We start from the raw sequence: 17074 nt of genomic DNA, 5'->3' as shown, positions 1-17074 counted from the left end.
AATATATAAAAGGAATCCTAAAAAATTTTTATTTCATTGCGCAAATCAAAATAAATCTAATTTTAAAAGTAATTAAAAATATCTTTATAATTACAATTTGTGCCTAAGTTATTCAGCGCATAAAAAAAATTCACGTAGTTTCTCATTTTTAATATCAAGCTCATGGTTAAAAAAGAATGATCTTAAAGTGATACCGCTAGAGTTTAGCTCCCGTGGGAAGTGCTTGATTCCGAGACACTGTGTATTAGTCACTCACCAAGCGTGCTTTCGAGGCCAGACCGAAACCAGCACGTTCGTCGCTATTTCTGTGCTCGTCATCATCATCGTCTTCGTCGTCGTCGTCGTTACGAGCAGCGTTTAAGGAGGCAGGACACGAAATACATCGCGCGACGACAAAGACCGCGCCGGTGTACCAGCGTTGCACTCGCATTGCTGCTGTTGCTGCCGCTTGTGGGAAGATCGACAGGAGAAAGGGCCCGGTCGAACGGCGATGACGTCGAACGAGTCGAAGTTGCAAAGAGGAAATCGCATCATCGCGGAACGACGCGAGAGAGATAGCGGCCGATAAGCCGTACAACTTTATGTAACTATGCAAACCGCTCGCGCCGCGCATCCCGGATTCGATGCGTCGTCTCTTCCGGATACGAGAGATTGAAACTGGCTCTGCTGAAGGTGTGTGAGTGTGTCATTCTTCAATAATTAACGCGAAAAATACTAACCATAAGTTTAAAAAAAAAAAGTTATTAAAATAAAGAATTATAAAGTTGGAAAAAATTTGTACATATTGAGGAGAACTCTGAGGAAGATCACTGCAGGATTCTATCAATTATATCAAAATTTTAATAATTCTAAAAAGAAGATACTAACTTTCACGGAGGTAACGTCGATTTCGCGAAATGCGGTAGTTGATACCCGTTATGAGGGAAAGAGAAACTTGGCGTGGTAAAATTGGATGTCACACCCGTGTAATCTTAATAACGAGCTGTCCCTCGTGTAAAACATGTGCATTTGCAAACGTCGCGCGGCGACGCACTACCGTGATCGTTGCTAATTACGAACGTTAAAACGCAGGTTCGTACGAAGGGTATTAATCTATTTGCAAAATTTTACTTCTTAGTTATTACCTTTGAAATTACTTTTTTAACAGTAACAGAAAAGGGTAACTGTCGCGTTTCTTATATCGCGCTTTAATTTCAGCAACTAAAATAATATTCATCTCACGTATTATTTATATACAATATACTTTAGCAAATAATTCCCGATATTACATCACGTGCCACGCGAGATATTTTAACTCAAAATAAATAATTAATTAGATAACGATAAGAGGAATTATATGATCACTATTGGAATGTGCGGCGCGAAGATTCCTCCATGACTGTCTCGTTGCCCATCTTCGTGGTAAAAGGGTTCGGGTAATCAAGCTCGGAAGGATCGTGCATTCGGTACACCGCGGGCAGAAACTAGGGAACCTCGTGAAAGCCGTCGAGGGGCCCCGAGTCCATCGGCCGAGAGCTACCCACGACTCATCGTGTCGTTATATACGCGATGGTTATTACCTGCAACAGCGTTACTGCTGCTGCCGTTGCCACTACTGCAAACCCATTACGATTGCCGTGGCATTCTTCGTGTTTGCCCTCCCTCCCTTTCTCTCTTGTATTTTCTAGTCTCTCTCCTCCTACATCTTCCTACACACCCTCGTCCTGTCTCCCGATGACGACGACAACGCTCTATCTTTTCATCGACTTTATTCGTTTCATTTTGCGTTCCCATCTATCCCTTCTTTCTACTGGCAAAAGAGGTGACTGGATACTTGGCCGCCGTTGATCGCGATTTATCTCGCGAAATTTATATAATTTATTATCTGCGAGCACGAGTAACGATTTCGTCTCGCTGCAGCTAGTCACGATCATCGACTTGAAACTCGAGCACTCTTCTTCCATTAGCTGAAACGCGTTAATACCAATTCACTGCATATTTTGTTCAGTTTGTTGCTCAGACATACGGTTGTTCGATGAATTATTAGCATATATTAACGCGTAACACTAATATCTAAGAGTTTGTGCATAAAAGAAGAATTGAAAAAACAAGATAGAAATAAAACAATCTCTTCTCGTATTAAGGAAAATTACTAATAATAATTACGACTGATAAAGTAAATACAAAGGCGCGTCATGTATTTCGAGTTTACATCATCTCATAGAGGCGTGATGTCTCTTCCAATCTAGAAGAGCAACGGGGCGAAAGCGCCGAATTACGGTAGGAAGAGAACCGACAGACCGTCGCAAACTGTCGCCATCGATCAGGGATAGGGTTACGGACCGGCCCTTCGCGATCCCCGTCACGCTTCAACGACCACGAAAACTAACCACACCAACGCCAACCACATCGCCGTCGACATCATCCGTATCGTAGTACAGAATTCGGCGCCTACGTCCGATCGGTCGCGCCGGATGCCGATCGGAAGCAACGACCTGAAAAATTACTTCGTGTCGTACATGGTGGTAACTGTCAACGGACATTATGGTTTTCGAAATAATTGCATCTTTTGCTTTTTTTTTTTTATAAGACACTCCGCACGAAGCGACACAAAATGACATTTAGTTTTGATAGTTATTTAAGAATTTGATAGTTATTTTCTTCGGTTATATCGAAAACGTAATCTAAAACAATATATAATAGATATTATTCTGCAGTGGAAGAGATTGGATCAATGTGAAAGATACCAATAGAAAATGTATTAATCAAATTATGTAAATGCAAAAACGTTATTTTCTCGCAAATGTATGTGGACATTATGCATCAATTAAATTAATAGATTTCGCATAATTCCGATGCCGCGAGAGATTTGTAGTATTAAAAAAAAATATTTTTCTAATATTAATTATTATTTGTTTCAGACGGAAGCGGCTCCGTCGTGTGTTTCCTTCGTGACTTAAGCCCGTAGCAGGTTTAAATCCGTTGCTCCATCGATGCATTCGTTCTAGGTGAAGATGAGGCAAGAGTCGAAGGCGGAGAGAAGAGGAGGATATGCTCAGTGCCGCCTCACGTGCTCGTAAACTCAGCACTCGGCGATGTGCACCAACGCGGAGGGCAAGTGAAAGTCCTTCGAAAGATATACAGAATTGAAAGAGAGAGAGACGAGTTCACTACATACGCGTGTGCGCGAGCGCATGGCCTCTTACTTTTTCGCACTTCACGCGTGCATCACGCGCGGTAACGTGCACGCGTGTGCGGCACACGTTGCATCTCTCGAACTTGCGCGACCCGCTGCTCTTTTTTTCCATCTCAGCAACGAGTTACAGTTTGTAGCGATAGTAGATAATAGTAAAATATTAAGTTACATATTTTAAAAAGGAAAGCTGTGAATGTAACGAAGAAAAAAATAATGCGAATGATTTCTTCGTGATCTCTCAGTTTTCGTTATTCTTTTTTTCGCAATTTCTTGAGAACGGTGACTTATAGTACCGATACGATACTCCAAAGGAAACGCGAGCAGAATGGCAAGATTTTCTCAGTGTCATGAAGATCTGTCGGTTCTCTACCGTAATTCGGCACTTTCGCCCCGTTGCTCTTCTAGATTGGAAGAGACATCATGCCTCTATGAGATGATGTAAACTCGAAATACACGACGCGCCTTTGTATTCATTTTATCAGTCGCGATTTTTACAGTAATTTTTGTTAATACGAGAAGAGATTGTTTTATCTCTGGAAAGCATCGGAATTGTGATAAATAAATGTTGAAATATTGAATTTTCACACTTGACTCGGTAATAGCGCGGCTATTCGAAAATTACTCAGCTGCCGTTAATCGAACTTTCGCTTTTAAAGTATTGCAGGCATCAGCGTCTACGGTCGCGGGTAATCTTATTAACCGTGCAACAGCGATTTCCTCGTCTAATCGTTGCGGGATCGGTATAATACGTAACACGCACGATCCGCAGGGAGCTGCATCGCACCCAGGTCGCGTTACGAGGCGCATCCCGCGGTATAATCGAGTTAAACGAGCGCGCGCGTAAAAAACAAAACGGGAGCAGCCTCCTTTTTCCTCCTCTTCTCTCCTCCCTCGGTTCGAGAACGCCATGCGAAACCGTAGGGTCGGTACCGGCGAAAAAATTAATTGGGCGGATGTAATCCGACGATTCCCACGATTCGACTATGGTACCGGGCGGCAATCTCTCTCTCCTTCTCTCTTTCTCTCGCTGCGTGTGCAGGTGGCGGACGATGTAACATACGAATCGACGATCCGGTCCATTATCGTCGCTCACTCGCTCGCTCGCTCCCTCATTCGCTCGTTCGCGCAAATCGCCTCTCGTACCTCGGGCCTTTTTAAGGCCGATCGAGCCGGACCCGCTCGCTGATTGTCCGTATGTTGTATTTTGATCGACAAACGGAAATCCGCGCTGTCGCCGGTCGTTCGACATTCGACAACTTCGCTGTCCCACGATACTGCAGTTGCGTCGACCGTGTTCTCATAAATTAGAGACGAATCGTATCAGCACAAGTATCTCTCCAATATTGAAATGTTCGTTCTTTTAATTAATTTGCTTGTTTCCGCAACACTGATAATTGAGACAATTTATAAAACCGTAGTACTAAAAACCGGATTAGAGTTACTATAGTCAACCAATTGCTAACATATCAATTTTTAAGTATTAAATAATTTGAGTTAGCTGCAATGAAACGAGGACATAACATTGAATTAACAAATTAAAATTGCGCGATCTAACGAAGATATTACGATGTCTTTCGCATTCGCGTTCTAATCGTACCTTCGCAGCTCATCTCGTCCGTTACGGCGAGAGGGAGATCGCCGTAACAGTAATTCCTAGAAAATGATTATGGGCGAGCAGCGCGCGTAGGTGGTCGACAGAGGATTTTCCGAGAGGGTGAAGGCACCTCTCTCAATGTAACGCGGCCGTAACGTTCACTCGCACACGTCCGTTCCTGCGAGGCGATCCTCCGCTGACATTTGGAACTCCACACACCTTCACGCAAAGTATGCATGACTCCGACCTCCTCCTCCATTGCCGTCTCCTCCGCCCCCGCTTCCACCTCCTTCTATTCCCCTTTCTTGTCGTATGTTTAAACGATCGAGTCTTAACGGTCTACCACCGTCGCTGCCGGCTTTACCTACATTCTACGAGCGCAGCATGTACGCCGCGACGCGTTAATGATACCTCCAACAGAACGTGCAGCAGAACGTCTTCTTTCTGTAAATCTGCAATAAAATAGGACTCATCTAAAACATAGTTTACACCACCAACCGGAGATATAAAACCAAATATCTACAGGTAAAACTATAAATTACGTATTTAATTAACAGAAAATAAGCTGAAAAATTGGAAACCAAAGAGTCTCTTATTGAAATTATGATACACTCCTGATATGCTTTTTTTTAGTTGAAAAATATTTATATTCCACCTCTTTGGAGTAATTTTGGATAAATATAGTAAATGTAGGAAATATATGTAGAATATCTATTGCTACAATGTACTTTATTTAATACAATATGTAAAAACCATCACGTGTTTCGATAGAAATATTTTTTTATAACTTACTACTTCATTTAAAATAATTATTGCAAACAAGATCGGGCGTGTAATACTCGTTTTAATCACTCTAGTCACTCTAGTTTACAGTAGTCCGAGCACACTTTGCTAGTTTAACGGTCATTATAGAAAATCATAGTTTACTTGTCAACAACAAACGCAGCAATCGATTATCGTTATGTGGAGGGGATTCGCGCAGAGTCATTAACGACTCACGCTGTACTCTACGGCGAGGAAGAGGAAGAGGGGGTCTCTAGCGCGTCGGAAACCACTGCGAGGCCAGTTCTCGAGGCCTCCGCGCGCCTTTTTACGACCGCGGTTAAGAACCCGCACCGGACCCGCCGGCGCTTCGCTACCTTTTGACCCCGCTCGGTGCCAGATGCGAGGAAATGGTATTTCGGCCTCGCGAAACCCCGCCGATCGCGCCGTACGCGCGATCGAAAATCGTCGCGTCGAATAACGCCGATGTTAATTGAGAAAAAACCAACAAATCTACACCTGCAAAATTAAAGGGCTGTTATTTCATAAAAGAAAGGAAATTCATCGCACACGAAGCTTTCCGAAAAATTCCTCTCAAGCAACTTCTCGTTGCGACGTTTATCATTCTCTTAAAGTCAATCAAACAGAACTCCGGATATATCACATAACGGAGAATAAGGTACTCGCGTCATTACGAGTTAGCGTCTTGGGTCCATTTCAATCGGCGCGTGCATAATATGTATGTCGGGATTGACGGCTTCCTCGTGTCTCTCGATATCATCCCGCGGCTCATCTGTTTTTACAGTTATCCACATTACAATCCCGCGTACAATAAAATCGTAATCGCGCACGATTTAGTCAAGGTTTATTATATCCACGACTCCTCGGCCGTCTCTTTCTCCGTTTCTTTTCCTGTGCGCGAATATTGATTTCGCGGCTTTTACCCGCGAAACGAAGTACGCGCGTCCGCTAATCCCGCCGTTATCGAAATTACTTCTATAAATTAGCATGATCTCCGACCGTTGGGAATCGCGCGTGCTGTTGCGGGGTCGCGGCTCCCGGGACCTCTCGCGCCGCCGCGCCGCCACCGCCGCTTCTTTTTCCGAAGCGAGAAACCAGCCCCGACCCGACGAGATGGTACTTCGCTACCTTCTGACCTCTCGTGCCTCCGCCGTGCGCGAGGAGGAAAGTCGATTTTCCTCCTGCCTCCTGTCCGCTTCGTTTCGTACGTTTCGCGAGTACAAGCGCTTATTAAGTTTAGATTCCCGTACGCGCGTTCATAAGTGCTTACTTGCACGAGGAAATGATGGCTATGGAAGCAAAACTCACATTCTTCAACTTTTTTTTCAATATTTCGCCAGTTGCGAAACGAGCAATTCTATACCATTTTCTTTGTGTGTATAGTTGATGATTATGTTGAATAAAAGTATGAGATTAAAATTTTATATCGCTGTTACAATTGAAAAAAATGCAAACTATGCAGGTATGTGCATATAAAAAGATAAAATATATTTTTAATTTTATCGCAAATTTTCGCGAGTAAAGAATGCTTGCAAATGAAATGACGAAAATTCGAAGAATGATGTTTACATCGTCTGTTATGTATCGGTATCAAAGACGAGCTAAACATTGGTAGTTTGAAAAAAAGGGGAACGAATCTTTTTTATCCTTCGTGATATAACGGGGAACAATAATCTATTTATAAGCTTATGACTCCTCTTTCTATAAAAGTATAGTAATATGAGAAGTGGTCGAAGAGCCAATATGTTATGCTCGTAATTTCTTCTTAGTTACTTATATCCCTAATCTATAAAATAGTTTTATTACATATAATCGTAATTAGAATTTAAAGTCAATGTTGTATATCTGCGGAGTGCCATTTGCAATGTCATGCCGTTTCAACTTCCGCGGGGGTATCGCTGCGAATATATCTTCGCGTTTTCTGGGTCCCCCGTTAATTAATCGACGACACGCGCGAAGTTTCTCTCGTGCGATGCCTCTCTCGGATCGGATCAGGAAGATACCGCAGCATCTTCTCCGTCGACAGAGACCGAGGGTATACGCGGTACGAAACGGTACGGCACGGTACATTCACCAATGACCGAGTGGCACGGATCCTCTCCCGCATCCTTTCCTCTCCTCTTTTTCTCTCTCTCTCTCTCTCTCTCTCTCTCTCTCTCTCTCATCTCCGTACATCGTGCACGTGAGATGAGACGTGTGTTGTGCGCGCGTGTACGCGTGCATACACTTGCGCGAGATGCACGGCAAGACGAGCGTCTGCAGGTTCCGTGTGCACCAGCGGGAACCTATTCCAGCGTTCGGAATCGCCGTGGCGTTTCCAGCCAGGCCGTCGGACGATATATTTATTAATAGTCGTCGCTTTGAGACGCTCTCTCTCTATCGGGTGACTATGGGTCGTGCTCTCCCCTCAGTGACGACGGCGATCGAGGGTGAATTATGCGGATACTCAGTGTACGTAAAGTGTCCAAGATACACACACTTCTCTTTCTTTGTGTGCCGAAGAAAAAGGAATAATTATTTTGATCAGCCTAATATATATTTATCTTTTGTGTTTATCAACTCTTTTTCCAGAATATAATCTAAATATTAGGAACTTTAAAATAGAATAAAGAGATTATGTTGACACGACATGAAAAAACGAAACAAGTGGCTTTCCGTAAATCAGTAGACACGTGCCATGAGTCGAATGTAGTGTGCAAGTCTCCAAGTGTGGGTCAATCTCCTATAAAAACACTAATATACTCTCTACAAAAAGTATGTAAAGTAATTTAATTTTTAATATCTAAAATTGAACCTTATACGATCTTTATATTTATGTGTGAATATATATGTTTGAAGAGGATAGAGAAGAAAGACTTTAGGGAATCTCTTTTAGCGTATAGGTGTAAGAGGAATATTAAAATAATTACTGAAACACACAAGGACAGGAAGTTTGTGGTCGGGGACGTAAACAGGGATGACTGGGTCAGGGCCCAGAGACACCATGGCCCGCCTGTCCCGTCGATTCCGGAAGTGCAAGTCATTATTTGTTTTCGAATGGAGTGTTCAAGAGTACAAGTTCCACCTTGATTAAGCTTTCGGAGTAAATTGATGAACGAGAGAAAGGCAACATTTCTCAAATATATCTTAAAATTTTTACAGTAATGGCAAATTGACTGACTTTTTCCTTCTAACTGTACTCCTTCGAATGGAGTTCTTTACATATTTGTGATTTCTTTGTTATCTCACGTTTCAGCCAAAATTCGAAATTCTTTTAGGAGCTTAGAGCGTGGAATAAATAGTTTGGATATGGCATCTATATAAAATGATATCATCGATATTTTGTTCGAATTGTGATCAGAAGCATAAAGAGAAAACTATGAACATACATATATGAACATGATGGCGTCGAGTGACATCACCATTAAGTTTTATTATTGAGACGTCTTATTGCTTTATCGCATTATCGCTTTCTAGTCGCATCCTGCAACGACTTGACAGGAGTTTTGTTACATCTTCTATTTATTAATCTCGATAGTGTATCTCGTGTCACGGGTGCTTTCGATATCCTTCGTAGAAAAGCTTCTCTAATCTTGCGTTTGAATTTTCAAACTTATCTTATCTTTCAAAATGGTTTAGGTATTCGCAGGTTTATCTGTGTAAATAGAATGTTAATTACGCAAGAAGAAAAGATTATATAAAGTTCGCAGGACGTAATACAAGTTTATTTCTGTCCATCCTGTTTTGTTCATTAAGAACCGGCATTTCGTACGAATAGCGGCGCGATTCGCACAGTAGAATCGCAATCGCGGAAACCAAACGGAATTCCACTTGCATTGCGTTACGCCGCATTCTCTTTGATCGGAGCCTCCTTGTACTTTCTAATTATGCTCTCGCTTCTTGCACGCGCGTAGGTGCCTCGGTAACGAACGGCCGACGATAACACGGCCCATGATTTTTTCGTAACGCCATTTTCTCCAAAGTCTGCTTTTTTCAACGCCACTTTCGCGCTTACGAACTTATTACGGTTCTTGCGAACGCGGTCCGTTTCGCTTATCACGTTTCATTAATCCCGTGATTTCATCTAGATTTACGTGAGTATCTTTTTCAAGATATTATTATAGGTACATTACGTTATTCGAAAGTATAATATGTTATGTATTACGTGAAACTATATCATGAAATATTCTAAGTGTATGTGAGAATCGCATATATCTTCATAAAATCGTTGATGTTAAAAACTGAACTAATTGTGAGAGAATACAGGTAGTTTCTATATCAAATTTGATCGAACCGAAATTCAAGAAGGCGCAAACAATAAAATTATCGCTTATTATTAGAATTTTGTGTCTAATGATATAACAATGGAAATTAAGATTGTATCGAGGTTGTTTTACCACGGTCTTCAGCTCATTATTATACGGAGTGGCCATCGCGCCGGAACTGGTTGCGGAATCGGCCATGCCTGTTACATGAATAAACTATCGTCACGTCGCCGTTCGTATCGTTACGTAAGGAACGCGCAGTCGCCAATGCATAGAACGCACGAGATCGTCAGGGCGCATTGATGACTACTTCGAAGACAGTGATGACGATGATGACGCGGCAATTGAAGGTGAGGCGAGATTATTCCGTTGCCTTAACAGGATCCGTTAAATAAGCGAAAAATCAGGCACATTGCCTTGTAATTGTAATTAACCGCAATCAAGTTATTTTGCGTATCTTATCTTGTCGTATTACTAATTGTTTAAGATCAAGATTCTTTTCATTATTTTACTTTCTCGCTGTATAATCTAATTGTAAATACTTGTCCGATACATTATGATTATGTATTTCTACCGATTAATTCCACTTGACTATAAATCGCGACTCCGACTCCGAGTGCCTCCAGCGTATCTGGACGCCGACGCCGAGGGTGGGCGCGCGCGAGCGAGGAACTCGCCGCCACGTCGTAACTCTCCACCTTCGACAGCGCCGTTATTGTCCGCGACTTTGCCAGCTTTGCCTTTCGATGGCACCGATCGATTCCTCATCGTGCAGCGTAATCGTCCGATTGTGACGGCGACAAGCGGGCGACTCGCGACCAGGCGACGATACGTTCGTCACGATCATCCTCCTCGCGAGTTTACGCCACGCATACATCTCGATTTTACTCCGTGTTATATTCGGTTTACATGTTATACATTCAAGAAAGTAAAAATGAAACTATTTTTGCTTAATCTTTATTTTAACACAAGATCAAGATTAATAAATACAGATCGAAATATTTATGCAATTTTTTTCTGAAGATAAATTCTATGGTAATAATATATCCACGATTTTCCGTTCAATAATCCTATAAGAAATATTCCGTATCTCGTAGACTTGTCCATGAGATTAGTCATAGCGCCGTAAATCTCGTTTGCGAAATCATTGAACACGCGGCATACGTCGCGCGTAAGCGAGATTCGATCTATCCGTTCAGGGACAACAATTGATTTTTATCTTTGATCGCCTCGCACGGCTGCAGTTTTTCCTCTCACGGTGGAAATCGATGATACGTAAAAGTGCGTCCTTCGTCGTAAACGGCGCCACACAGGTAACGATACTAACGATACACTGCGGGTGACGTCGTTGTCTCTGCCGCCTGTATCTCTCTGTTTCTCTTCCCGCGCGCGTTCCCTATATTAAAGACTACGCTTATATTTATCCCACTCTCATTGTGTCCGCACGCTGCAATTTTCTTTCTCCCCACGGTGGGTTTCCTTTTTACACTAGCTGTCGCGTAAGCACAGCGCGACGAGTTCATCCGGCTATTTTCCATGGAAAATGCCGCAAGCGAATTTCTTCGCTTCGTGTGCTTCCACCTTGGTGACTTTTTGTCGTAATTTTATTTGTTCGTTCATTTCACATCTTTTTACAACTGCTGTAGATTACAGTACGAAATAAGCGTGAATACGATTATCCATTCTACTTGTCATTTTATTTTAGATATTAGAAAGCGGAATACTCACGGACTTCCAGCATCGAGTAGAGAAAAATAATAATAATAATGATTATCAACAGCTCCGCGATTCACGGTTCCCACTCATTGTCAGATTGATTCAACAGCACTCGAGTGGGCAGCAGAAAAATGCGAGGTACTTTATGTAACTCTTTATTAAACGAGGCACAGTCTCGTGTTAAGACTTTCCATTAAACGGTCTCTACTAATAGATAACGGGCAACATTTTCCCTTGATAAGCTTCGTTGCAAATTAACACGGTTAAATTTCGCCAATCACTAGACACGTTCCTGTTTCTCTCTCTCTCTCTCTCTCTCTCTCGTTCGCTCGCTCGCTTGGTCGTCTGGTGAAATCTTGACTGGTAGCTGCCATCTCTCGAACAAAGTAATCCGGAGGTTGTCTACTTTGGAATAGAAGAATTCACCTGACTAACTCCGTGACCCCGCGTTGTAGGGAGAGAGCAGACCCGGATTTCCCATTAGGCTAATCATTAGGCTCCGCGGGCGCACGATCCTAGAGCATATACCTAATCTTCGTGAACACGCCGATTAAGGCGAAATTGCTCCGTCCGCGAGACACAGCCGGGCTTTTATTCTAACGAAAATCTACATCCCAGAATGGAGCGTGTAACACACGTGATATAATTCCGTTAGCTGCACTGATCTTTTTCCACATTTGAAATAGAACTTATTTAGATTTTGAAGGAAACAAAAATGTAAAGATGTAATATAAAATACATCTATCACGAGTAGAATTAATAACGAACGAGTAGTATTAATTTTTTAAATATCTCTTCCTTAAATTGAAAAAGAGACTTATTGTATATTGTATCTCTCTTTTAATCCGCACTTATTTTTTGTTTTAAACAATTTTTATGATAATTTTTACGATGGTTAGCATGAACAAAAAATTTTTTTCTGTTCAATTCGCCGAAACTCGTTATGTAAGCGCAAAAAATGTTTGTTTCGTTGTTGTCCTGAGATCTCGCGCGTTTCGGTAGATCCGGTGCGAGATTCACCTGTTTACAAGAACATCTGTTCGACCCTTTCGGGTGTGAAGGGATTCTAATATCCGTTCGTGCATGCGAGATCACGGATCGAAGGGAAGTGAAGTCTACTTTGCGTAAGAAGAAAAATGAAGAATTAGAAGCATCCCGGCGGCTCGGGATCCCTAATATAATAATTGATGATGCGTGTATAGGGCACCTCGCTTCATCCGATCCTCGTGTACGGCGAGGGACGTCTATCAGACGCCGAGAGAATTTAAACGCCGGAAGAAGTAGAAGAAGGGGTATCCCGTGCTGTTTACATTTAATCGCTCCAATTGGGAGAAAACCTGATTCCGCACGACTCCTCGAATCCTGCATCTCGCACAAGCGGAGGTCACTAGTTCAGAAGCCATTCCGAACAAGCACCAGAAAAATCCGAAGTTATAATAACCGAGAAAAATATTCTCTATTGCAATTATATATTTTTAACAGGAGTCGTTCAAAAAATGCAAAAACAAAACGTTGATATTGTCAAATTCAACTTATCGCTAATAGTTTCTTTAATATAACAGAATTAGTTGATAAAACATTTTCTAACATGACGAGTAAAAGGTTTATTACGATTTATTTCTTTGATCAACAATATCGCTATTTTATTTTTCCTTATTATTTAATTTTATTTTATCAAGAATAAATTTATATTTTACAAGAAAATGTATGTATCCAACGTTTCCTTTAAACGTTGGGTCGTTTACTGTGTTCCGTCTATCCTATCCTTATCCAAGAAATATCTCCGACGATCGAATGCAAGAGTTCAAAAGGATTAAGGGGACATGACGGCCGTAAGTTTCTGCTCTCTCGCCGACTCCGATATTGTAGCGTAGTAGCATTCCGATACGAAGAAGCTCATCGTCCTCGTCGCCGTCGTCGTCAGCGGCGGCGTCGCGTGAAAGTTGTTCACTTCCTTCTCCACCACCGTTCTCAGACACCGACAAGGCGCCGTCGCGTATTCACCACCACGTTCGCATGCAACGAGACCATCGGCCGCACGAAACGGCCGCGTTATCCGCGCATTGGACTCCTTCGATTTGCCAATGGCCGGGATAGAACTACCACCGGCGCCGACCAACGACCGACACGACCGTGCTAGAAAGCTCGGCTGCAAATCCAAGCCGTAACCTTAGGGGCTAGGCCAATCCGTGACCATGTCACCTTCGTCTTGCGCCGTTCGCGTTAACCTTCTCGCCTGGTCGTCTCGATTTTCGCGAAAGATCGCACCTCTTTGACCTCTTCTCATTGTTAGACGAGCGTTTTACATTATTTGCAGGTATATACTTCTGTACTTATTAACGTAACGTCGCAATATTTATCCGCGGTTTGCAAAGAAACATTTTACAAATCCGATGCAATCAAATTATGTAAAATTATGTTGAATGAAAAAAAGTTTTATTATAGTACCCAATATATTACAAGTATAGATAACTTTTTTTTTTAAGAATAATTAGATATTTCGATAAAAGAATATTTTATAAAAGTTTAATAATATTAAATTATTGTAAAACTCGACAAGTTTGATATTGATGAAATATGAAAATTTAATATTTAAATCTTAATACACTGTCGTTCTTTTAAGGATTATAAATAGCTCGCGTTGTTGGAATTGAAGAAGATGAACACTTTGTATATATTTCTACTTTTACTTCCGCTTGTGCGAATGTCATGCGAGGAATGTCGCACTTCTCCTGAGATGTGTTTTGTTAGAATCGTGTATATCCTTTATATAAATCGCCATTGAGTGGTCGGATCTCGACACAAAGCTCCGTCGAGCTCGCGCCGAGGAGTAATACTCCTCTCGGACGCGAATATGCAGCGTTGGCATCTCGTGATTGCCATCTCGATGCAACCGGAGGATCCGGCGACGGGATCTTCCAACAATAACGGAGAAATAATCGTCGTGATTCATCAAGGACCAATCTCGCTGGAATCGACGTCGTCGCCGGACGGATGCTGGAATGCGAAAAGAAGTAGGATTAATTAGCGGGATCATCGAGTTCGGTTGCGGGCGATCGGGCGCGGAAGTGCCATCCTCCGAAGCTCGGAAGGAGCAGCGGATACTTGAAACGGTACCGGACGCGGATACCGCGCGCGGCAGGTGGATGACGCAAGCAAGGATGACTCTTCTCATGGTTATCCCCTCTTGGGGCCTCGCCTTTTCTTCGCGAGGAGGGACGTCGCAGCTGACACTCCGCGCGTTTCTCTGTCTATACGTCGGTGTTACCTGCCCCATGATCCGCGGCGCGGATCTATAATGGGCTTATAGATTGATCAGAAAACATGTATTAAATATGTAAAATACAAACAAGCTCGAGATAACGCAGGAATCCTATACTTTAATATACAGGAATCCTAACTTTAATTGTTTAGAATCTGATGGGAAACAGGAATCGCAAGCCCCGCACAGAATGTACAATATTTTAAATTATTTTCAGAATCTACACAGAACCAGAGGGTTTCGTTACAACGTAGAAAACACGTACAATTATCTCAAACGTAATTCATAAGGATCGAGGTCACCGGGTATTACGGTAGGCACCTACAAGCTCGTTTAAGTGAACGCCAGTAAATTATACATTTGATTTTTTATTTACCTGTCTGACAGTACGTGAATACGAATATTACGAGGGACCTCGGATGCAATATTTATTCCTAAAACATGGTGCATAGATAATGTGCCGTTCGGCACGCACGCGAGGCATAATAACGCTAACGCGAAATGATTGCCAATTAACATTAACATGGTTTTACGTGCGCCGGAAAGTTACCTATATAACCAATATGCAGAAACTAATAAAACTCAATAATATTGATCGACGGAGTAAACTGTACGGTTATCTGTTCAAAGATATTCTCGTCGAAGGTTAAATATTTAGAAGAACTTACAAGAAAATATTTTTTAATTACGTTAATAAGCAGTGTTGTTAAAAAAATGTAATTTCCAGATTCGAACTTTGAATCACAATATCTCCACTTGTAAGACTCGTAGGGAAAAAATAAAAACACTTCTGTTTTCTAATTCAAACCTAAGCTATCAATTGAATTTAGTTAGAACTTGATCAGTTTAGCCATTATTGAGATCCGATAATTTCAGATGCTTACAACTCGTCGGTTCGCATATAATAAAATTAATAAAGATACACGGTCTGGTCCGACGTGTAAAATACTCTTTAATGCCGAGACACGACCGTATTTCTTGATAGACGAGCGTAAAATTGTACCAGTAAGAAGAGCTTGTCGAGGTTTCAGTTAGGTAAATCGAGGCATGTCGTAATTATCGACGATTTCATATTGGACTGTCGCAATGAAGGAATACACATATTACGCGTAAACGCGCCCACGGTACGTGCGAGGCGTGCACGATCCACTTTGATAATCACGTAGCGTGTAAAGCGATATCAAAGGGATAGCGTTTCAGCGAAGGTAGCAGGTGATAAGTGAAGTAAGTCTCTCTATCTCGTGGATTTATATGCGAACCTCGTGACGCAAATTCCCACCTATCGAACTGTTCGCCTGCGTGAAATGTACATAACAAGAGTGCATATATTTTTAGCGTTTCTTTCATTTCTTCCCATCGACGCGCCGACGATCGAAACTCACCATCCTCTATCTTTCGCTATATTTATGTTAACACCGATCCAACTCGCACACGTGTGCGTTGGCTTTTAAACGCACTTCGCCACCCTCTTTTGCGTCTTTTATAACGGTGACCCCTTTCGGCCTCGTAATTGCCATTCGCCGATACGGAAACAGGCTTCGCTCTAGTTTTCAGAATCATGGATATGAATAACCTTCCAATGAGTCATTAGCTCATTCGGGCGGTGCACATGTCGATCAATGGTGTCATTGGGTGCAGCGTACGAATCCTTGGCACGAAGAAGTTTACACGATCTGTTTCTAATGATCCGTTTGTTCGATCGTTCCGATTTAATTCGTATAATTATGAATCAATGAAAATTACTTCGAAGGGATTAAATAATAACAGTTGATAATGTTCAACGATAAAAAGTGAATGTTCAAAGCGATAAAAATGGTTTTTATTCTCCTCTTCCTTTCTCGCCTCTCTGCTTTCTTTATTTTATAACAAAATTTGCCTTACTCAGAATGACAAAATGTTTTAGTCAGTGACAAAAGTTGTAAGAGAGAGTTGTGCTTGTAGATAAATCATTATTCGAAACGAGTAAATTGGGGAGATTATCAGTGGTAGATACTCCTGCAAATTTCACGGGGAGCAGAATCGATGTGGCATATCGAATGAGAATATATTATTTTGCCCAAGGGACTCGTTCGCGCGCCTCTACACAGAAATTTTTTCTCTCTTTTTCTCTCCACGCTGTTACCTGTGCGTATATACATATATATATATGTATATTCACGTATAAAGCTACAGGAGAAGCACGAATGCAGTTAATTGATGCACCGGCGCAGTAATGGCCGCCGTTAAATGATCGACGAGGTGCACCGCAGTCGCGCGGGATAATGACGACGTGGCGAGAATTTCAGCTAAATTAGGCGCCT

The 17074-nt window shown here is 42.0% G+C and overlaps 1 long non-coding RNA gene across 1 annotated transcript; it reads right to left on the bottom strand.

Moving 5' to 3' along the window:
- Positions 1–1206: 1206 nt before the first annotated feature.
- Positions 1207–2504, bottom strand: LOC105448143. The gene is made up of 2 exons (XR_974193.1): positions 2192–2504; positions 1207–1946 (listed from the first exon to the last, which is right to left on the bottom strand). It is a non-coding gene; the product is annotated as an uncharacterized LOC105448143 (long non-coding RNA).
- Between the last annotated feature and the right edge of the window lie 14570 nt (positions 2505–17074).

Source organism: Wasmannia auropunctata, unplaced genomic scaffold, assembly GCF_000956235.1.
Source record: "Wasmannia auropunctata unplaced genomic scaffold, wasmannia.A_1.0 LD336088.1, whole genome shotgun sequence".
In the NCBI taxonomy this organism is placed as follows: domain Eukaryota; kingdom Metazoa; phylum Arthropoda; class Insecta; order Hymenoptera; family Formicidae; genus Wasmannia; species Wasmannia auropunctata.
This window is presented reverse-complemented; position numbering and strand designations above follow the sequence as displayed.